The sequence below is a fragment of the Scyliorhinus torazame genome, chromosome 9, assembly GCF_047496885.1.
Source record: "Scyliorhinus torazame isolate Kashiwa2021f chromosome 9, sScyTor2.1, whole genome shotgun sequence".
NCBI classification, from domain to species: domain Eukaryota; kingdom Metazoa; phylum Chordata; class Chondrichthyes; order Carcharhiniformes; family Scyliorhinidae; genus Scyliorhinus; species Scyliorhinus torazame.
The window spans coordinates 168,318,369-168,343,063 of NC_092715.1; the positions used below are offsets into that span (position 1 = coordinate 168,318,369).

General features: G+C 47.1%; 1 protein-coding gene across 1 annotated transcript in view; it reads left to right on the forward strand.

Moving 5' to 3' along the window:
- Positions 1 to 24,695, forward strand: part of LOC140429576 (kelch domain-containing protein 3) — a 304,290-nt gene that overhangs the window by 158,218 nt on the left and 121,377 nt on the right. The gene's annotated exons all lie outside the window — the stretch shown is intronic.

Sequence of the window (24,695 nt, forward strand, 5' to 3'; positions counted from 1 at the left end):
ATTAATCTCCTATGAGCAGACAGGGTTAAGATGATATTTGAAAGAAGTGTTCAAAATTCGGAGAGGTCTTGGTACAATACTTTTTAATATAGGGAGAAGCTGCTTCCTCTGGCAGAAGGATTGGTAAACAGCAGACACAGATGTAAAATAAGTGACAAAAATTGCAAGGGGAGATGAGGAAAATGTGATATTATTCAATGAGATGTTGGGCGAGATCTACCAGCCGCGTTGCACCCGAAAAGCAGCGCGGCCCAGCTAATAAATGCCGAGAGATGCGGGATCACTTTCTGGCAAATCTGCATATTAGAGTGAGACAGCTAGTCTCAATCTAATATGCATTCCAGAGATCTATCCAAGGTGTGGGATCGAACTCCCGCGCCTTGGAAAGGTTGGCAATCGCCGTTCTGTTCTGGTCTCCACAAATGGGGACCAGATGGATTGGCATTCGTGGGGGTCTCCCAAGGGATTGGAGGCCCCCAGGTGTTTGCCCTCTTGGCAGGGTGTTGCCCTAGTTTTGCTGGTGCCACCTGGGCACCCTGACAGTGCCAATGTGCCCAGTGTAGTGGTCTGCATATCTGTATGTATACAAGGGGTTAATGTATAGACATAACAGCTAAGTGATCACTAGATGGCAGCACTAGAAAGGGGTATAAAAGACAGACTCAAGCTGAGTTCCCACCTCTTCGTGTGTATAGTGACCAGTGACCAGAGGTAGAGAGAGATAGCTCAGAGTGCAGGTGTAGTTAATTGTGGTTAATTCTTATTCAATCTTGTTTATTTAATATCTAGTATAAGTATTGGAGAGAGAACAAACTCACAGTCTATTTGTTAAAGTTACTCAATAAATTATTTGCTTTAATTGGAAGACTACGTGTATTAATCAACATCGAGTAAGAGGTCATCTTGGTAAGAAGCAAATGAGTAACATATATTACACAAAGTAATATAATACCCAGGTGACATGCCGGCTGGCAGGGGCACTGCCAGGGTGCCAGGCTAGCACTGCCAACGTGTCAATCTGACATTTGTCACGCGATGGGGATGGGGCCTGGGGGTGCCCTGCGCTGGTGATGGGGGAGGGGAGGGGGTGCTGTGGACCCTTCTAGGTGAGTTGGGGGTTCAGGAGTCACATCGGGGGGCTGAGAGATCGGTACGGAGCTCCTCAGTACAGAAATCGGGACTAAGGTCTCGCACGCATGTTCCCCGCTGAGACCCCCAATCTACCCGAATGGCCATTCAATAGCGTGGTGTTCTCGGCACTCTGAGTGCGGGAAACACCTGGCTAATTGCGCACGCTATGGGACTCTGTTCCCATTTGAGTTGATTGCACCCTAAAAGCCAGGTGGATGTAAGATCACAGTAACTTTCAAAAGTGAATTGGATGTATACATAAGAATAAATTTGCGGGAGTATGGAAAAGAGTGAGGGGGTAGTCACAAATAATAGCTCTTTCAGAGAGCCTGTTACAGGCATGGTGAGCCACCTTCTGTGCTTCATGTTTCTATATCACTTATCCCATCTTTTATGAAGCATAATTGAATAGTGGGATATGTTGCAACTTTAGGGCGTAAACCCAGTAATGTCTTGTTTTGAAAATCAGTCCAGCATTCTGTCTGTTCTTTAGGTAGGTATTCAATTTACCATCCAATGTAAAAACTAGCATTGCAGATCAGAAATGAAAACTGGGCAATTTTTGTAATGAGTGGCCGCTTCACAATGTCAATTTTACACCAGGGCAGCAAATGAAAGTCTACCGTTAGATTTTAATTGAGAAGCAAAGGCACACACCTGTCATACCCCACGGGGTCAACCCAATTGATCTCCCGTGGTGCTTGTGTGTACGAACTCCCCCTGCTGAGGAGCGGAGTCCCAACAGCGGGGCTTGTTAATTCCCCAAGACTAAAGCCGGCCCAGGAAGCAGCCGGCATCTCAGGATGGTCCCAGCTGGGGCTTGGACTGTTGCCGAGTTGCTCTATTTCTTAGCTGTGAGTAGGAAATAAATTACTTTTGGGGCAGCATGGTGGCACAATGGTTAGCACTGCTGTCTCATGGCACCAAGGACCCGGGTTCGCCCTGGCCCCGAATCACTGTCTATGTAGATTTTGCACATTCTCCCTGTGTCTCCTTGGGTCTCACCCCCACAACCCAAAGGTTGGTGGATTGGCCATGCTAAATTGCCCCTTAATTGGAAATATTTTTTAATAAAGAAAATAAATTACTTTTGACCCAACTTTTCGGGACTCCTCATTGACTACAATATTGGCGATGAGGATAAAACAGAACTGCAGGCCAGTCAGACTATGGCTGCTTATCAACGCAAAGCAGCAAGGTTTGCACTGTTTCTGAAATACCGCTCTTCGGTATGCTCGATGCGTTTGATGCAAGTGTGGAAGACTGGGCTCAGTACCCGGAGCGTATGCGCTATTTCTCAAGGGTGAACGCTATTACTGGGCAAGATCTCTAGACGGTGATTCTTTTGACTGCCTGTGTGGTCCCCACTTTCAGCGTCATAAAGAGCCTAACCTACCCTGCGGCCCCGGACGGCAAGACTTTTGAGGAATTGGTGGTGCTCATGACAAGCCACTACAACCCCAAACTGTCGGTCATTGGCCAAAGATACTTAATTAATAAGGCTGAGTGGGCCCCATGGGAGTCTGTTAGTGAGTTTCTGACACAATTACGGAAACTGACAGAACACTGCGACTGTGTGCCATCCCTACCCGAGATGCTCCGAGACTGCCTTGTATGCGGTGTAAACAACATGGCAACCCAGTGCAAATTGCTGGTTGAGCCATTGTTGGACCTAAAAAGGATCACCAAGATCGGCCTCTCACAGGATAGCATAGAGAAAAGAGTCTAGGAGCTCCAGGGTATGTTGGGGATGGAGGCGACTAATGTAGCACTCCCCCCCATTCAGACGAACGGCGGTCCCTAGGAGCGGGACCTCTGCAATCCTGCCTTTGATCGAACACCGTCGGGACCAGGCCCGTTGGCTGAGGGCCACTGCAGCCAGGCAAGACATCTCCTCAGAGCCACTGGAGGGGGATTCACAAAGGTGCGGCACCTGTGGCTGGAGAAACCAGGTCTCCCAACAAGTGCATCACCTTATACGAGGGAGTCGCCTGCATAGAGCTAAGACCCTCCACCTAGAGCAGCCCGATGAGGATGAATGCATGCAGCTGAATTACATCACCATGTCGCGGGTCGCCTCCTTCAAAATCATTGTCCAGGTGTATGGTCACCTGCTAGAAATTGAGCTGGACACGGGGGCTGCAGACAGCAGAAGGCCCAACTAAAGTACTTCAGGGCCCGCCCAGTTCTGTACACATGGCTCACAAAGGTAGAGGATAAACTCAACCACTTGGAAAGCCTAGGAATCATCCGGCCGATACAGTTTGCAGATTGGGCAGCGCTTGCAGTCCCGGGACTGAAACCAGACAAAACCGTCCGCCTGTGCGGGGATTACAAGCTAACAGTAAACAAGGCCTCTTGTTTGGACGGACACCCGATACATTGAATAGAGGACCTCTATGTAAAGTTGGCTGGAGGGCATTCTTTTTCTAAACTCACACATACCTCCAATTGGTGCTAGACGCAGGTTCCAGAAACTTTATGACAATTAATACCCACAAAGACCACAATGAACATACAAGGTTGCCATTCGGAGTGTCATCGGCTTGCGTTATTTTCTAAAGAGTCATAGAGAACATTCTCCAAGGACTACCGCAAGTGGCGGTCTATTTGGATGACGTCCTGGCCGCTGGAGCCATCAAATAGGAGCCCCATTAGTAACTTGGGGGACGTTCTCTGCCTGTTCTCCGAGACAGGCGTTCATCTTAAGAGAGGAAAATGCGTTTTGTATGCCAAAAAGGTCAGGTACATCGGGTGTTGTGCCAACTGAGATGGCCTGCACCTAGTAGAGGAGAAGGTGCGAGCAATCAAATAAACCCCCACGCCGGAGAATGCAACCAAATTGCAGTCGTTCTTCGGACTCATGAATTATTACGGGAAATTTATCCTTAATCTGATGACTGTCCTCGTACCACTGCATACACTACTGAAGTAGCATCAAGAATGGGCGTGGAGGACTTCTGGTGGCAGCCATGAGTTCAGCAGTTACATGAAAGGTGGCTCTCATCTAAAAACTTAGACTATGGTCTTTTAAGCGCAACAAGTATTCATAATACCCCAGACTAACCCCCCCCATCGACCACACTGCTGCGTAGAATGGGAAAGAATCAGCCACCCAGCTGAAAAGCCCATAAAGACGAGGGGAGGGAAACCTCAGCCTCAGAGATTGATGGACAAGTTGATGTGCTTCATCACCTCCGAGCTCCAGAGAAATAGGGAGATGAGAAAAGACCGCCTGGCAGTCGTCGAGGCGGCAGTGGAAGCCACATTGGACTCCATAAGGGAGGCAATAGAAATATGGAGTGGTGGCTAGAGGCCCAGGTAAAGATGACACAGGACCTTGAAGAAGCAGCCAAGGACCAAGGGGACTGGATTACGATGCTCGAGGCCGAGGTAGCGATGGGTTGAAGGATAAAGTCAACGTCGAGGAGTGTCAGCAAAGCCTGAGAATCATGGGGTTGCCGGAGGGAACGGAGGGGAGAGACACCACAGAATACGTATCAGCGATGCTCGGGAGCTGGTAGGCGAGGCGGGCTTCACTGGTTAGAAAGTGGGGAAGGGGGGGGTAAAGTCAAGGGAGGAGGGGGGAGCACAAAGGTAGGGGGTACAGGGGGAGAAACAGAGGGGGGCAGGGGGAGAGTAGAGTGAGGGAGGGTAGAGCACTGGTTGCAGAAGCCAACACGTGGAAATGTCGAAAATGAGGAAGTAGTCAGCGGCTCGATAAAAACGTTGATGGTGCAGAAGCACCTCAACCACTTCCAAAGGGGGCCAGCGTCAGAACAAACCCTACTGGAGGAACCATCTTCCATCCCTAACGCCTTCGCACACGAGGGACATCACCACTGGGGCCCGACACTGAGATGTGTGAAATAGAGGATTTGGGATCAGGCATGGAGACTCAGACATCCAAGTTCTCGGACTATGGCATCGCCAGGGAACAGTTGCCGATGGTGCCCCCCAGATGGTCAGCATGAAAACGATGGCACCCGATAGGCTACACGCCCCCGGAACCAGCCCCACAACAGCCAGTGGTGCAACCGTGGACAAAGCGGAGAAGACAACCTCCTCCATTCCCTACAACAGAGGGACTTACGGACTTTTGAGAGAGGGATGTTATAACCCCCACAAAACCCTCTCGGACAACCCAATTGATCTCCCCATAGGGCTTGTTCGAGTATGAGCTTACCCGCTGAGGGGCAGAGGCCCAGCAGCGAGCTCGTTAATTCCCCGAGATAAAAGCCAGCCCAGGAAGGAGCCGGCATCTCAGGATGGTCCTGGCTGGGGCTCGGACTGTTGCTCAGTTGCTGTTTTTCCCGGCTGTGATTAGGAAATAAATTACTTTTGACTCACCTTTTCTGGATCCCTCATTGACTACAATAACACCCAAGGTCAAAAGTGCATGATGCCGTTAAGGTAAAAAAGCGAAAAAGAGGGAAATCAGAAAGTTACAATAAAGCAATTGCATAGCTTGTGTTTTTTTAATTTGTTCACAGGATATTGGTACCTCTGACATGAGATACAGCATGACCTGGAGAATGAACTCGGACCATGCAGAGTAGAACAAGATTCTGGAAGAGGGACAGGGAGGAGGGCATGAAGCTCCCAACCGGAGAACATGTTCACCCAGGGTATTCAGCGAACAATCTTCCTCCCTGAACTTCAGCCAGGAACATGTGAGAGATGTCTGCTCTTCAGGAAGGACGCCTTTAATGAAATCTGCCAGCTGCTGTAACCACAAATGCCCTTGGAGCAGGGCAAGGACAGCACTGCTAGTAACTATGAAAGATGCCCGTGGCCATGAGTTTTTATGTGTTTTGTTCCTTCCAGGTTGGAATTGGAGATACTTGCAAAATCTCACAGTTTGCTGTCCACTATTATGTAAGAAAGGTCACTGAGGCTCTCTATCAATGAGAGCTAATTACATTTAATTATCTTTTGCCAGTTAGAAGCAGGTGCAGTGAGTACTTGAGGTTCTTCTAAGATTACAGGCTTCCCCAAAGTACAGGGGGCCCAATAACTGCCTGCATATCACTTTGCCTCTGGTGCATGTCAACCCTACCAAGTACCGGAACCAAAGAGATTCCACTCCCCAATGTCCAGCTGATGTGTGGCCATAGGAAGTAAAGTGTCGGTCAATGCTGGTATCCTGGAAGCAGTCATGATGTCTTCATTTTGCAACAGTCCCATATACCAGCTATTTTGAGATATCACAGCAAATGAAACAATGGTTACAAAGGCTTTCAAGTGATTACATGACTGATACGATACGCAATGCAATGGTGCAGAACATTGGTGTGCTGCCTGGCCACACCGGAAGAACCCTGCAAAGCAAGTTTAAAGACTTATGGTGGTTTGCTGCATGCTGCACATCCTTGTCAACATGAGGAGACAGCCAAAAACAACAGCTATGTGGCGATGAACTGAAGAGCAGGAGCATGAGAAAGAGTAGGAGGAGGAGAAACAGGAGGAAGAAGAATAGAGAAGGCAACCTACACAGCCCTCTCTCTGAGAAAAGGACTCAATTACAATACCTGTAACCATAACCTCAATTCTCCAATCTCCAACAATCCCACATCTTATCATCTGTTTGTAACTGATAGTCACATGGCCATAATGCAAAAACAAAATCCAACACAAAATAAACATTCAAAACTAAATTTATAAATGAAATCATGCATTTTGCATTAAACATCAACTAACACTTCTGTACATTCTTCCATGTGACTTTGCCAGTGCTCCTGTTGCTATGCAGTACTACTCCCATAGCTGTAGCATGAGTGACTGGTGGAAACCTACAAACTTCCAGTTGAAAAGGCAGCATATGATCTTAGGGGACAAATTTAAGTACCGCTTTGTTACGTGACTTTCACACCTATTCGACGACAATGTTCCTCAACCCCCGCCCCGCCCCCCAACGTACGAGACAGCACTTAGAGTTTCAGTTCAAGAACTTTGTTACAGCTATAGCAGGGGAGTCAAGCATCCACTAGATGGCTTGCCAGCTTCCCGACATAAAACATACAGGGCGATTATAATTTACCGAAAGAGTACATTTGCTTAGGAATTATCTGTATCCATTCACAACTAATAAATAGGATTACATAATGTATAACATATGAGTATAAAACATATGTTTAATTATAATATCGTCAAATCCGTATTCATCTCTACTTATCTAATAACTGTTAGACATGAATAAGATAAAGATATGCCTGAGCTGTGGTGTACCATACTCCCCTTCCATCGTCTAGTGTGTTTGTTGGGCACACATGATTATGCAGCTGCATAATGAACCATTTAATTTTTTGTGTGCGAGCTTTGTGACTCCAGAATCCCTATAATTAATATAACACTGGTCCTTGAATGTTATCTGTAGACAGACTGAGCTGAAGCAACTGGTTTCTTATCACTAGTTTTCTCTCTTTGAGAATTTAGCAGCTAGCAGCTTGTGTGATTTTTAAACCTTTCACTCTGGGACTAGAACGCCCTGCTGCAAACTGTACAATCTTCGCATAAGTCTGAGATGGCTGACAGGCGACAGCAAGGCTACTGTATAACAGATCGGTGGGGTGAGAGGACAAATGTTGTCTTCCTGAGAGAACTCAGCAGCTCCTGCTCCAGGAGCCACTGCCACTCCGCATAACCGCCATCTCAACAATCGTAATAATCTGATAGAGGACAAATTTCTGAGCTATTTTGATGCCCAACATGCCCAATTCACATATTATACGTTTTAGTTGCTGTGATACGAAGAGTCTAAAGTTCTGTTCCTTTTTCACAAACACACACTTATTTCATTCTAACAGCCTTTTCACAAAACTCTAACTATACATCACCTCACAGAGGCCACCTGAAGCCCCTTTACATAGCAGTGTCAATTAATGGATACTTAACATAAATGAGACAACTAATTGCAATGTCTCTTAACCCATTACTTAACAGTCTCCCCGTCCTTGGAGAAAAAAAATAATTAGGTGAAAACAAAATTTCAAGAAACTCAAAAACACACACATGATTTCCCCCCCTTTTTCTTTTTGTTTGGACGAGAAAGAAAAAAAACAGTCACAGAAACAAGCGCCCTTCATTAACAATATCCAAAAGTTTCTGTGAACTCGCCCCTCTTTTCATAAAACAGTCTGACAGTTGATAGCTCCTGTCGACCCATTTAATTTGTGTTATTTCCCCTCTGTCCAACATCTGCTTCAAACGTGCGATGTCTATCCGTAACCTCTTTTCATTGACACTTTTTGTAGAGTGCACATTTTCCCCCAGGGATTTATTGTCAATGTGACAGTCAATAAGTGTATTACCCAAAGCCCCTAATCCCCAAATTTCTGTCAATATCATACTTATATAAAAGGCCATATCCACCGCCTCTACAAGGCTTAACGTCTCGGCAGCCGAAGTGCTTTTTACCACTCTCCTTATTTTCTTTGTTTCCCACACAAGCGGGCAACATTTACCATTGTTCCCCAAAAGGAAAATTATAAAACCTCCTGCGCTTGAAACCCCATCACATCAATTTGCGTAGGACACATTACTATAAACTATGAGTTTCAAGTGCCTAAGGTCACCTTAAACCGGGAACTTCAAAACACACTCCTGCATTTTTAGTTTGGCCAACGCTTTATTTGCTCTTATTATGTCTTCCACTTTGGGATCATTCATTTTTGTATTCAACTCTAAGACATCAAAACTCACTTCCGGTCTAGTCTGTCTACCTAACCAGTTCAGTTGCCCAATTAAACTTCGCAGTTGCTCTTTTTCTATCTTTGAAACCATTGCGTCTTTTTGTGAAACTCGGCCACGACTAATTGCTATTGGGCTGAATAATTGCTATTTGTTAGTGCTCTTTGGGGGGGGGGGGGTTTAAACTAATGCAGCAGGGGCATGGGAACCTGGATTGTAGTTTTAGGGTAAGGGAGAATGTGAGTATAGAGGTCAGGAGCTCAGATTTGACGGCGCAGGAGGGGGCCAGTGTTCAGGTAGGTGGTTTGAAGTGTGTCTACTTCAATGCCAGGAGTATACGAAATAAGGTAGGGGAACTGGCAGCATGGGTTGGTACCTGGGACTTCGATGTTGTGGCCATTTCGGAGACATGGATAGAGCAGGGACAGGAATGGATGTTGCAGGTTCCGGGGTTTAGGTGTTTTAGTAAGCTCAGAGAAGGAGGCAAAAGAGGGGGAGGTGTGGCGCTGCTAGTCAAGAGCAGTATTACGGTGGCGGAGAGGATGCTAGATGGGGACTCATCTTCCGAGGTAGTATGGGCTGAGGTTAGAAACATGAAAGGAGAGGTCACCCTGTTGGGAGTCTTCTATAGGCTTCCAAATAGTTCTAGGGATGTAGAGGAAAGGATGGCGAGGATGATCCTGGTTAAGAGCGAAAGTAACAGGGTAGTTATTATGGGAGACTTTAACTTTCCAAATATTGACTGGAAAAGATATAGTTCGAGTACATTAGATGGGTCGTTTTTTGTACAGTGTGTGCAGCAGGGTTTCCTGACACAATATGTTGACAGGCCAACAAGAGGCGAGGCCACGTTGGATTTGGTTTTGGGTAATGAACCAGGCCAGGTGTTGGATTTGGAGGTAGGAGAGCACTTTGGGGACAGTGACCACAATTCGGTGACGTTTACGTTAATGATGGAAAGGGATAAGTATACACCGCAGGGCAAGAGTTATAGCTGGGGGAAGGGCAATTATGATGCCATTAGACGTGACTTGGGGGGATAAGGTGGAGAAGTAGGCTGCAAGTGTTGGGCACACTGGATAAGTGGAGCTTGTTCAAGGATCAGCTACTGTGTGTTCTTGATAAGTATGTACCGGTCAGGCAGGGAGGAAGGCGTTGAGCGAGGGAACCGTGGTTTACCAAAGAAGTGGAATCTCTTGTTAAGAGGAAGAAGGAGGCCTATGTGAAGATGAGGTGTGAAGTTTCAGTTGGGGCGATGGATAGTTACAAGGTAGCGAGGAAGGATCTAAAGAGAGAGCTAAGACGAGCAAGGAGGGGACATGAGAAGTATTTGGCAGGTAGGATCAAGGAAAACCCAAAAGCTTTCTATAGGTATGTCAGGAATAAGAGCATGACAAGGGAAAGAGTAGGACCAGTCAAGGACAGGGATGGGAAGTTGTGTGTGGAGTCTGAAGAGATAGGCGAGATACTAAATGAATATTTTTCATCAGTATTCACTCAGGAAAAAGATAATGTTGTGGAGGAGAATGCTGAGACCCAGGCTAATAGAATAGATGGCATTGAGGTACGTAGGGAAGAGGTGTTGGCAATTCTGGACAGGCTGAAAATAGATAAGTCCCCGGGTCCTGATGGGATTTATCCTAGGATTCTCTGGGAGGCCAGGGAAGAGATTGCTGGACCTTTGGCTTTGATTTTTATGTCATCATTGGCTACAGGAATAGTGCCAGAGGACTGGAAGATAGCAAATGTGGTCCCTTTGTTCAAAAAGGGGAGCAGAGACAACCCCGGCAACTATAGACCGGTGAGCCTCACGTCTGTAGTGGGTAAAGTCTTGGAGGGGATTATAAGAGACAAGATTTATAATCATCTAGATAGGAATAATATGATCAGGGTTAGTCAGCATGGCTTTGTGAAGGGTAGGTCATGCCTCACAAACCTTATCGAGTTCTTTGAGAAGGTGACTGAACAGGTAGACGAGGGTAGAGCAGTTGATGTGGTGTATATGGATTTCAGCAAAGCGTTTGATAACGTTCCCCACGGTAGGCTATTGCAGAAGATGTGGATCAGAAATTGGCTAGCTGAAAGAAGACAGAGGGTGGTGGTTGATGGGAAATGTTCAGAATGGAGTTCAGTTACAAGTGGAGTACCACAAGGATCTGTTCTGGGGCCGTTGCTGTTTGTCATTTTTATCAATGACCTAGAGGAAGGCGCAGAAGGGTGGGTGAGTAAATTTGCAGACGATACTAAAGTTGGTGGTGTTGTCGATAGTGTGGAAGGATGTAGCAGGTTACAGAGGGATATAGATAAGCTGCAGAGCTGGGCTGAGAGGTGGCAAATGGAGTTTAATGTAGAGAAGTGTGAGGTGATTCACTTTGGAAGGAATAACAGGAATGCGGAATATTTGGCTAATGGTAAAGTTCTTGGAAGTGTGGATGAGCAGAGGGATCTAGGTGTCCATGTACATAGATCCCTGAAAGTTGCCACCCAGGTTGATAGGGTTGTGAAGAAGGCCTATGGAGTGTTGGCCTTTATTGGTAGAGGGATTGAGTTCCGGAGTCAGGAGGTCATGTTGCAGCTGTACAGAACTCTGGTACGGCCGCATTTGGAGTATTGCGTACAGTTCTGGTCACCGCATTATAGGAAGGATGTGGAGGCTTTGGAGCGGGTGCAGAGGAGATTTACCAGGATGTTGCCTGGTATGGAGGGAAAATCTTATGAGGAAAGGCTTATGGACTTGAGGTTGTTTTCGTTGGAGAGAAGAAGGTTAAGAGGAGACTTAATAGAGGCATACAAAATGATCAGGGGGTTAGATAGGGTGGACAGTGAGAGCCTTCTCCCGCGGATGGAAATGGCTGGCACGAGGGGACATAGCTTTAAACTGTGGGGTAATAGGTATAGGACAGAGGTCAGAGGTAGGTTCTTTACGCAAAGAGTAGCGAGGCCGTGGAATGCCCTACCTGCTACAGTAGTGAACTCGCCAACATTGAGGGCATTTAAAAGTTTATTGGATAAACATATGGATGATAATGGCATAGTGTAGGTTGGATGGCTTTTGTTTCGGTGCAACATCGTGGGCCGAAGGGCCTGAACTGCGCTGTATCGTTCTATGTTCTATGATGCTTTCCAAATAAGATTGCTGACGTAAAGTTGCCCCTAACTTAGTCTGTCCAATTTCCAGTCCAATATATTTAAATGCACCGGAAGCCTGACTTCCAACCCTGAATTCTTTCCTCAAACCAGACATTCCAATAGCTTCAAAATCACTAGTCCCACCCCACAAAAAATCATCGACATGCATCATAAAAATGCCAGAAAGATTTCCTTTATAGTGCCAGTAAAACATTGCGGGATCTGCTTTCAACTGGCAACAGCCTAACTTTAACAAAACTGACCTTACCGAAAAAATACCAGACTCTAGATGCATCATTTAATCCATATACACATTTGTTCAACTTCCAGAGTACCCCTTCTGTGTTAGCTGCTTCTTTAGGAGGACGGAGAAAAATGTCTCTCTGGAGCTGATGCCCCTGCAAAAAGGCAGCTTTTATATCTATAGATTTGCATTCCTTTGTGGCTAATAGAGCCAAGAATATCTTTAAAATAACCTTTTCTGCTGTAGGTGAATCTACCCTTAAATCCTGATCTTCTAAGTTTTCTTCAAATCCCCTTACCTCAAGCCTGGCCTTTGCCTGATAAGTTCCATCCGGAAGAACCTTTTCCGTGCAAATCCATCTGTGGGATAGAGCTCTTTGTCCCCTATCCGGTACTTCCGTGTATACCCCAAATTCACTCCAACTATGCAATTCTTGCTGTTTAGCTTCTTTGATAACTTTTTCATCAAATTTATTTGAAGCCACCAAAATCTCACATGCATGTGGGCTTCTACTCTTATTAGTATTCGTAGAGTTACTCATGTTCCGAGATCTTGATAAACTACGTCCCCTCTCCCGCCTGGTATCTCATTCTGTACTGCTACTGCTTGATCTTTACATTCTGCTATGGGATGTCCTTTCAATAGTTCTCTTCCTGCTGGACCTTTTCCTGCTGACCTGTTCACTATCCGATGTACTATCTGAACTGGCACTGCGTTTCTGTGCCCTCCATTTTTGAACTTCGTTATCCCAATCCATTGTCTTGACTCCTTCCCCTGAATGCTGTACATTCAACCAATGTTTATACTTCCAATGGCCTTCCCTGCTCTACTAATAACAGTTGCATCCTTCCATTGACTAGACCCTTCAGGCAAGTATGTCACTTTTGTACCAACTTTTGGCAGTTGCCCTTTCGGAAAAATGGCCTGTTCTAATTCATCAGAAGTATTGTGTTCCTCCACAGAAACCCTGTCTATATCAGTTAATTGGTCCTCATAGTTCTGTTACACATGCGTACCAGATGACTCTGGTTCCTCGTCATGTCTGCTCTGTCTAAGTTTGAAAATTTGTAATTTGTACCCATTATCCTTGATGAATGGACCCTAACAGTTTGATTACCATGTTGCAAAATAATTGTTTTGCCATCTATGCCTATGATCTTCCCTGGACCTTTCCATTCATTAGAATTGTCTCTCTTATGGTGTACCATGCCTCCTTGCTGAAAAACGGCATCTGATGGCCGTACGTTATGTCTTAATGCTCTGCGAATTCTTTCAGAGACTTCTGCTTCCAAAAAAGCTTTTCTACTGCGATGTAATGCATTTCAATGTTCAGCAAAACCAGAGCGAATTGTAGTCCCCTCCCAAGCTGGAGGCTTGTCATCCAAAATGGACGGAATTTTAGGATTTCTACCAAACACTAATTGATAAGGACTATAGCCCCCAACCATCTACAATGAATTCTTTGCATGTACTGCCCATGCTAAAGCTGAATTTAGCTTGCAATTTGGTCAATCTGCCAACATTTTCTGAAGCATGTCATCGATGACAGCATGATTTATTTCACAGACACCATTACTAAATGGGCTTTCTGCAGCCGTATTCATAACTCTGATATTCATGTTTTCACACATATCCCTAAACTCACCATGAGCAAATTCTCCCCCATTGTCCAGAAGGAATTTTGCCGGTGGACCCATTCCTGTCCCTATCCATTTTTCCAAAATCTGATCCAGAATTACTCTCTTTTCTTTACTTTGTACAATCGTTGATTAACTAAATCTGGTTGCTAAATCTACAAAAGGCAAAATAAATATATTATTTGCTTTATCCCAGATCTTAAGGACCATGGCCACAATGTCGTTAAAATCCCTGGCCAAAGGTAGGATTACTATCGGTCATGCTGGTATCCTTCTGTACTTCCTACAAACTTCACAGCGGTCACTAACCCGTTCTATCAGTTTCGTATAGTCGTCATCCCTTACCCCTGCATCCTTTAATACATTTTTCAGCCTCCAAGGAGACGGATGTGCCAATTGCCTATGCAGTTTTAATACCACAAGCTTTTTATCAGCTAACGTCCCATTTTCAACTGCCATTAACACATCCTTAACCACTCTACTTGAATTATTATTTGTCAGTAATAGAATACAATAGTGTCCCGACTGTGTAAATTGTAAGTCCACCGTCTTTCCAAAAACTGTTGCCTTATCCTGTTCCATATCCAGTTTCATGTGTGCTTTCTTCTTCGATGGTCTGCTCAGAAGCAAAGGTATCTCACTTGATACAACATCCGTGCTAATGAAATGATTCACTCCGGCAATATTGCAAGGGATCACCACTCTTTTCAGCGACTTCAGAGTATTATCATCCTCAAACCTGAAACTTGTGGAATTTTCAAATTCCTTAACCTTGTTACAATTTTCAGCATTCAAAGAGTCCAGGTAACATTTTAACCAGTTAATTCCACACACAGTAGATGTGCAGCCACTGTCCAATACAGCACAGTTGAAGGATTCTGCAACCAACACCCTCATTACTGGCGTAAAACTGCTTGTCAATAGGACAATGCCTTCTTTCTGGGCACTATCTTTTTCCTCTTCTGACTCTTCCGTGGCATGTGTCGCTTCAAACACTCTTATCATAACGGGTTGGACAGTTGGAAGCATAATGGTATTGAGAGTCACATCGAAAACATCGATTTATCATGCCCCGTGCATTTCTGGGGTTCATCTTCCTATTGAAGGTTCTAACTGGGTTTCTGTCTTCATAATTTCCTTGTCTCGGTCTTATTCTATCGTCTTGAGCCCTGTTCGCAGCCATACAATTTCACCACCCCGTTAGTAGTGTATCTTCCATATTCTGCCTCATTGCAGGCTGACCTATTTGGGTAATCAGAGCCATCGGAATCGAATGTTTCGCCTGAAACGTTTGTAAAGCTTTTGTCATCTGTTCGAATAAGGTATCCTTATCAGTAAACTAAACTCCTATCAAAACCAGGAGCCTGTCCATGTTGCTCACTCTAGCACAGTCAAGTAATTTAAAGGCCAACACAGATTGTGGAAATTCCAGGTTGTGTTTCTGCAGCCTTTTATATAGTCTGCCAAATTCCATTATATATTCTTCCATGGAGATATCCTCCATTTTCCGGAACTTATCAAAATCCGACCATGCTTCATACGCACTTAACAAGTCATCTTTCTTATAAATCTTATCCATATAATGTAGTAAAGTCTCCAGACCTTCTTCTGAATCTTATTCTTCCAATTCCAGCTCAGAAAGCACTTTGTTTTGGATTTTACTGCCATATGGTAGAGAAAGAGCCAATGCCATACCTTGTTTTCTCTTTCCCAAAGCAGTTACCTTAGTCCACATAACTACTGCACTTCTCCATTGGTTGTACGATTCCCTTTCAGAAAATAAGGGAGGATAGTCATATCCAGCCATCTTTATCCTCGGTTCAGCCATATATCCCTTTTTTTTTTCTTTTCTCACTCACTCCTTGGTTTGATCTGGAAAAGTTGTATCTTTCAACCCTTCACATTTACACAGCAACCGTCCTCTGCTACCAATTGTTAGACATTTTAGTTGCTGTGATATGAGGAGTCTAAAGTTCTGTTCCTTTTTCACAAACACACATTTATTTCATTCCAACAGCCTTTTCACAAAACTCTAACTATACATCACCTCACAGAGGCCACCTGAAGCCCCTTTACATATCAGTGTCAATTAATGATACTTAACATAAATGAGACAACTAATTGCAATGTCTCTTAACCCATTACTTAACATCACACTGTAATCCACAGCCAAGCTTGTGGTGATTGTATATCTGTGTAGAGGCAATACAACTGAGCAAGCACTAGAGGGAGCATGGGAGAGGTACATATACACACGAACAGGAAGTCAGGACACACTTCACAGGAATGGGAGTTGGTATCAAGACACACAGGCAGCACAGATGTAACAAGTTCAGCACTGAAGAGAGAACAAACTCACAATAAAGCATCTACTTCAACGTCAAGACTACGAGTGTTATTTTAAAAAAAACATTTTTTTTATTAAAGGTTTTCATAAAATATCAATAACAAAATGAGAAAGAAAAAAGAACCCAACAGGGTTAAGTACAAAACACAATCTAAAAAAGCAACCCCCGAAACCCCTCCCCCCTGTACATAAATAATAAATTAACATTAACACCCCGACTTAACACAACAGGTGTATACACCCCCTCAGACCCTCCAGTGTAAATAACATAAACAAAAATAAAGTAAACCCCACCCCCTCCCCGAGCTGCTGCTGCCATTGACCAATGTCTATCGTTCTGCCAGAAAGTCTAAGAACGGTTGCCACCGCCTAAAGAACCCTTGTACCGACCTCTCAAGGCGCATTTCACCCTCTCCAATTTAATGAACCCTGCCATATCGCTGATTCAGTATTCCACGCTTGGGGGCCTCGCATCTTTCCACTGAAGAAGAATCCTTTGCCGGGCTACCAGGGACGCAAAGGCCAGAATTCCGGCCTCTTTCGCCTCCTGCACTCCCAGCTCCTCTGCCACCCCAAATATTGCGAGCCCCCAGCCCAGTCTGACACTGGATCCTACCACCCTCGACACCGTCCTCGCTACGCCCTTCCAAAATTCCTCCAGCGCTGGGCATGCCCAGAACATATGGGTGTGATTTGCTGGGCTCCCTGAGCACCTAACACACCTGTTCTCACCCCCAAAGAACCGGCTCATTCTTGTCCCGGTCATGTGTGCCCTGTGCAGCACCTTAAACTGTATGAGGCTGAGCCTCGCGCACGAAGAGGAAGAATTCACCCTCCCTAGGGCATCTGCCCACGTCCCCTCTTCGATCTCCTCTCCCAACTCCTCCTCCCACTTACCTTTCAACTCCACCACCGAGGCCTCCACCTCCTCCTGCATCACCTGGTAAGTTTCCGAGATCTTCCCCACTCCCCCCCCCCCCCCCCCCCCCGAGAGCACCCTGTCCTGTACTGTGTGTGGCAGTAGCCGCGGTATTTCCACCACCTGCCGTCTGGCAAACGCCCTTACTGTAAGTACCTGAAGGTGTTCCCCGGGGGGAGCCCGTACTTCTTCTCCAGCTCACCCAAACTCGCGAACTTCCCGTCCACAAACAGGTCCCCCAACTTTCGTAACCCTGCCCTGTGCCACCCCGAAAACCCTCCACCTGTTCTTCCTGGGGCGAACTGGTGGTTCCCCCGTAATGGGGTCCACGCCGAGGCCCCAACTTCCCCCCTATGCCGCCTCCACTGCCCCCAAATTTTGAGGGTCGCCACCACCACCGGGCTCGTGGTATACCTCCTTGGAGGGAGCGGCAGCGGCGCCGTTGCCAGCGCCCCCAGATTCGTACCCACACAGGACGCCGTCTCCAGCCTCTTCCATGCAGCCCCCTCCCCCTCCATCAACCACTTGCACACCATCGTCGCATTGGCGGCCCAGTTGTACCCACAGAGGTTGGGCAGCGCCAGCCCCCCCCCCCCCCCCCCTAGCTCTACTCCGCTCCAGGAACACCCTTCTCACACTCGGAGTCCCTCGCGCCCACACAAACCCCATTATACTCCTGTTAACCCGTCTGAAAAAACCCTTCGGGATAAACACGGGGAGGCACTGGAACAGGAACAAAAACCTTGGGAGCACCGTCATTTTGATTGACTGCACCCTACCCGCCAAGGACAGCGGCAACGCGTCCCACCTCTTGAACTCCTCCTACATTTGATCCACCAGCCTTGTAAAGTTAAGCCTATGCAGGGCCCCCCAGCTCCTGGCCACCTGGACCCTAAAATATCTGAAGCTCCTCTCCGCCCTTTTTAGTGGGAGCTCGCCAATCCCCCTCTCCTGGTCCCCGAGCTGAACTACGAACAGCTCGCTCTTCCCCATATTGAGCTTGTACCCCGAAAAGTCCCCGAATTCCCTAAGGATCCTCATTACCTCTGGCATTCCTCCCACCGGGTCCGCCACATACAGCAGCAGGTCGTCCACATAAAGCAACACCCTATGCTCCTCCCCACCCCGCACCAACCCCCTCCAGTTCCTCGACTCTCAGTGCCATAGCCAGGGGTTCAATCGCCAGTACGAAGAGCAGGGGGGACAGGGGACACCCCTGTCTCGTCCCTCGGTGCAACCGAAAGTACTCGGACCTCCTCCTATTTGTGGCCACACTTGCCATCGGGACCTCATACAACAGCCTAACCCACCTGACAAACCCCTCCCCAAACCCGAACCTCTTCAGCACCTCCCACAGGTACCCCCACTCTACCCTATCGAAGGCTTTCTCAGAGTCCATCGCCACCACTATCTCCGCCTCCCCCTCCCTCGCCGGCATCATGATAACGTTCAAAAGCCTCCGCACATTCGCGTTCAACTGTCTCCCCTTCACAAACCCTGTCTGGTCTTCATGGATGATCTGCGGCACACAATCCTCGTGGCTAAGACCTTCGCCAGCACCTTGGCATCTACATTTAGCAAGGAAATCGGTCTGTAAGACCCACATTTCAGGGGATCCTTGTCCCGCTTCAGGATCAAGGAGATCAGTGCCCGGGACATCGTCGGGGGTAAAGCCCCCCCCTCCCTTGCCTCATTAAAGGTCCTAACTAACAGCGGGCCCAACAGGTCCATATATTTTTTACAGAACTCGACCGGGAAACCGTCCGGCCCTGGTGCCTTCCCCGCCTGCATGCTTCCTATCCCTTTGATCAGCTCCTCCAGCCCAATCGGGGCCCCCAGTCCCGCCACCAGTCCCTCTTCCACCTTTGGAAACCTCAATTGGTCCAGGAAATGGCCCAACCCTCCCTCCTCCCGTGGGGGCTCGGATCGGTACAATTCCTCGTAGAAGTCCCTGAAGACCCCAGACTACAAGTGTTATTAAGACACGAGGAACAACACAAAGCTGACAGTGGTCTGAGTCTGTACGGCAGCAAACTGACCTTGCACCCCAGCATGGCTTCCATTGCAGCACTCAGATTAAAGGGACGATCCTTTAAAACAGAGATGAGGAGGAATTATTTCAGCCAGAGGGTGGTGAATTTGTGGAACTCTTTGCCGCAGAAGGATGTGGAGGCCAATTCACTGAGTGTCTTTAAGACAGAGATAGATAGGTTCTTGATGAATAAGGGGATCAGGGGTTATGGGGAGAAGGCAGGGGAATGGGATGAGAAAATATCAGCCATGATTGAATGGCAGAGCAGACTCGATGGGCCAAGTGGCCTAATTCTGCTCCGATGTCTTATGGTCTTATTACATTTTATGCTGCTGTTATTAAGCTGTTACCTCAGCCATCAGATTCTGCATCCTGGTTGGGTTCAAAAGGATACAAACACAGTTGGTTACCACTTGCAACCTGGAAGGGATTGTTCAATGTAAAAACCCAGTGCCAGACTCGTCCACATTCATCGTCATTGAAACCTGACATTTTGGTAGGCTTCCCAATGCGCCAATATTTTAACTGCGCATAGCAAGCAGGGTTCTTCTGTCAGTTGCCCTTCAAAGTACTCTTAGTGCCCTGTAGCAAAACTCTTGGGCAAATATGCCCTCCTTGCCCCATGCTCTGTGTGTGGGCCACTTGTACTCCCTGTGTCATCATGTGTAGTTCATGCCGTTATGCTATCTTTTATATTACATGTAGTTTGGCATCTGGTGGCTGAGAATGTGATATCGACTGATGATATGTCTTCATTATCATTGTGTTCTTACTGTTTCTTCACTGCCTGGCCAGGTTGCAGTTCTTGTGTATATTGAGAAATAAAAGAGGCACATGGGCGATGCAATGAAACGGAAATGTAAGGTGCATCCACAGTTGGTAAAGCAGAGGAGAACTGGGATGAGGATTAGGCTAAATAGCTGACAGTGTGTTTAGGCAACAAAATGTGGATGAAGGCTTGTGGTAATACTATATTTGTGAGAATGTCTTGGTGCATCGGAATGAATCCTGATTGGTAGAGATTGTTGGTGGTAAGTGATGAGGGTGTGATGTCTGAGGCCAATTGCTCATGGGATATGTGATTTAAAGATGTATTCACTGACCTTGACCACTTTTTTCAGGCCATTGAACTTCTTGCAGAACTGCATCCACGTCCTTAGGCATAATCACAGGACTGACCTCCATGGCTAATAATTCCTGGACATGCGGAACGTAGGAGCCAGGAACATAGAATCTCAGAACATAGGAAGAGGGGTAGACCATTTAGCCCCTTGAGACTGTTCCTTAATTCAATTAGATCATTACTGATCTGCAACCTAATTCCATACACCTACTTTAGTCCCATATCCGTTTATGACTTTTGTTAACAAAATTCTTTCAATCTGAGATTTAAATTGCAAGACATATCTCCTTTCTAACTTCTCCACCAAAGTTTTGGTTCAGGGTTCAAAAACCTTGGAATCCACTGTCTCCCATATTGTAACATTCTTCAATGTTTCACAGATAAGGTTACTTTCTATGTGGACTTCCGGTGGGGGCCATGGAGTGTGTGGCCGCACTCAGGACAGCTCCTGCTCGAGGGCATAGAACTGAGTTCTCTTCAGCCAAAAACGGGAGAAATTTCGATAGGAAAGTGCAGTTGAAGGTGTGGAGGAGAGGTTCCCCCTGGGAGTGGCATGTCAGCTGGTTACCAGACCCGGCAGAAGAAGGTGAAAGACCTGGCCAAGTTGCTGGAAGAGACCTGTGGGGTGTTGTGTTCGATGAACCTGTCTTGCAATGATTCTACAGAACTGCTAGTGACTTAGCCAGAACAATGTTTTATTAATGTACACGTGGTAAGGTAACAATCAGATACAGACCAAGTTATCATAGAGTAACATTAGACTCTACTGGAATTACCCTTATGTGCGACTGTCCTCATATACGCCTTACAACCTTCTGCTGGTAGCCGGATGTCACCTACTGATGTCTGACGCCATTTGCTGGTGGGAAGTCACACTGCTGAATACATAAAATATTATCTACAGGCAAATCACCACACGGTGCAGCAGTTATTGGCTAGATGGCGAAGGGGGAAGGGCCGGCGCAGGTTGGGAAGCCTCAGATGGAGCAGTTGATGGCTTTTATTAGAAGTGTTCTGACAACAAAGAAAGATGCAGGAAGACGGATCAAAGTCCATTGAAGGGGCGGTTGGACCCCTGAAGGGCTCGATGGAAAGGGTTGAGAAGTGTATGGAGGCACAGGGGTTGCAGATCCGGGAGCTGGAGAAGGTGATATTCGACCACAGTGATCGGGTGGTGGCATTGTAGGTGGAGGTGGGGCCCTTGGGAGATCTTTGGAAGACGTTAAGAGCAAAAGTGGAAGAGCAGGAGAACAGGTCTAGAAGGCAGAACCTGCATATCATCGGCCTGCCTGAAGGAGTGGAATGCATGAATGCCACGTCTCAAGGATGCTGCCAGGGCTGGTGGCGAAGTGGGTGCTAGACAGGGTGCACAGGCCTCTAAGGCAGAAGCCAAGAGTGGGGGAGCCGCCATGGGCGATGTTTGTAAGACTCCACAGGTTTGTGGAAAAGGAAAAGATCCTGCAGTGGGCCAGGGAGAAACAGAAATGTGAATGGGAGGGAACAAGGTCCGAATATACCAGGACATTGGAGCAGAGCTGGCAAAAAGGCGTGCTGGAGTCAGCAGGGCTAAGACGGTGCTCTATCTACGGTAGATTACCGTCTACCCGGCAAAACTGTGGGTGACTTTTGAAGGTGGAGAGTATTACTTTGAAACCCCAGAGGTGGCCAATGACTTCATTAAAGAACACAAACTGGGGGAGAACTGGACATTAATGGGAGATGGAGGAGCTGGCACAATGGAGTTCAGTGGATACGGGTAGTGTGGGGGTTGGAGGGTGCGGGGGGTTTCTTTTCTTACTAGGTGGAGCTTTTTGTTGAGTCAACTATTTGTTGCAGGGGTAATAAGTTTGTAAGAGGGCAACACCCCCGCCCCCCACCCCCACCCCTCCTACCGCCTCTGGCGGTTGACGTGTTGGGTGTTCTGGAACACATACAGGTTACCAACACTTGAAATAGTGCAACACTATTTTATTGAATCATTAACTGTTTAAATATACTCAGACTGTGGGTTAATACGATACTAGCTTTAACTAAAGACCTTTGCCTTGTCCTAACCAGTTGATGCACTCAGCACATGGTGAATGTCTGTGTTGCAGGCTGTGAGCTCTGTCCTCCTAGCTAGCTGCTACTCGAATGAGCGAGAACTCTGATGCCCCCTGTCTTTATAGTGCATGTGCTGTCACTGGTGATTGGCTGAGGTGTTGTGTGTGTTGATTGGTCCCACTGTGTGTCCATCAGTGTGTGTCTGCACCATGATATACTGGTGTATATTAACGGTGTTTATGTTTTGGAGGAGGTGACCTATGGCTTTGGATGTCTTTCTTTGGTTGGGGGAGGGTAAGGTCCACGGGGAGCCTCCTCACAAGTCTGAAGGATGGGGGTGGTCTTCTGCAGGAGATGCACCTCCGTGTGAGGGACCAGGCAAGGCTGAAAAAGGGATGGGTGGGTTGGGTATTTCAATCGGGGTTTGACTCGAAGTCGGGGTGGGTGGCCATTATCTGAATAAAGAGATCAAGTTTGTGAGTGTGAAGGAAGTGGTTCGAGGGGAAATTATCTCCTTCAAGGTGCATAAAGATAGGAAACAGAGAGAGGAGTACGAACGATTATTGGGCGAGATAGTCGAGGTGAATAGGGAGTATTCGAGGGCCACCACCGTGGATGGTTTGGCAAAAAGGAAAAAGCTACAGGGTCAGTTCGACATGTTGATGACAGGAAGAGTGGTTGGGCAGCTACGGAGAGCGGGGGGTGGAGTAGGGAATATGAATATGGAGAGAAGGCAAACCGCATGTTGTCATATCAGCTACGGAGGCAGGCTGCGGCCAGGGAAAACTTGAGTGTACAGACAGGGATGGGGGAGGTGGTGTCAGAGCCAGGGAAGATAAAAAGGTGTTCAGGGGATATTACGAGGAACTGTGTAGTTCGGACCTGGTGGGTGAAGAGGGGGATATGGGACGGTTCTTAAACGGGCTGGAATTTCCACGGCTGTCTGAGGAGAGGAGGCAGGCGCGAGAGGAGTCCTTAGGGCTGAGGAAGGTAATGGAGAGTGTAAGAGGGATGAAGTCGGGGAAGGCCGGATGCTTATACGGCGGAATTTTCTAAGGAGTTTGCGGTAGAATTGGCACCACACCTACTGGAGGCATTTAGCGAGCGGCTGGAGAAGGGGAAGCTGCCGGAGACAATGACATAGGTGACAATTACGCTAATATCAAAGAAAGGGAAGGACCCGCTAGAGTGTGGGTCATATAGGCCCATGTGACTTAAATACGGACGTATATCTGCTGGCTAAGTTAGTGGCAGAGAGGATGGAAGGATGGGCCAAAGCTTGTGGCATGGGTTGTAAGTGGCCCCCGGTGGTGAGTGTATGGACCAATGAGTTGAATTCTTGGAGTTTTGGGTTGCACAGGGGAACAAGGCCCGCTGTTGCCGCTATTGTTTGCGCTGTTGAGAGAGCCCTTGGCGATGGCCATTTGGAGGTCAACAGAATGGCAGGGGATTAAGAGGGGCAGCAGGGAGCACCAGGTATCGCTGTACACGAATGATCTGCTATTATATATGTCAGACCTGCTGGAGAGTTCTGGGAGGATTATGAGCCTATTAGAGAAGTTTGGGGCCTTCTCAGGTCATAAGCTGAACGTGGGGAAAAGTGAGGTGTTCCCGGTGAATGGGTCGGGTCGGAGAGCCAGTTTATGGGGGGCTACCATTCAGCGTAGCCAGGGATAGGTTTAGGTGTTTGGGGATCCAGGTGACCGGAACGTGGGCGACGCTATATAAGTGGAACTTAACAAAGTTGGTGGAGGAGATAATGGTGAAGTTTAGGAGGTGGGATAGACTACATCTGTCGCTGGCTGGGTGGGTTCAAGTGGTGAAAATGAATGTCCTTCCAAGGTTCTTATTTATATTTCAGACGCTCCTGATTTGTATTCCAAAGGCCTTTTCGGAGTTCGTATGGGTGGGGAAGTTACCAAGGGTGAAAAGGGCACTGCTGCAGAGGCAGAAAGTGGCTCTACCGAATTTGCTGCATTACTATTTGGCAGTGAATGTGGAGACGGTGAGGCGATGGTGAGAAGGAGAGGGGTCGGAATGAGTTAGGATGGAAGAAGAGTCCTGTAGGTGGTCCAGCCTGAGGGCTATGGTGATGGCAGCACTACCTCTGGCACCAAGGAGATATACGGAGAGCCCGGTTGTACAGTCCATGATTAAGGTGTGGAACCAGCCGAGGAGACATTTTAAGATGGAGGGGATGTCAGTGTTAGCACCGTTATGTGAGAACCACAGGTTTAAGCTGGGGAGACGAACGGTATATAAAGAAAGTAGAGAGAGGTGGGGCTGGTGAGGGCGAGGGATTTGTACCTGGAAGAGAGGTTCGCAAGCATAGAGGAGCTGAGGGAGAGAGTAGTGCTCCCGAGGGGAAGTGAACTTAGTTATTTACAAGGGACTTTGCACG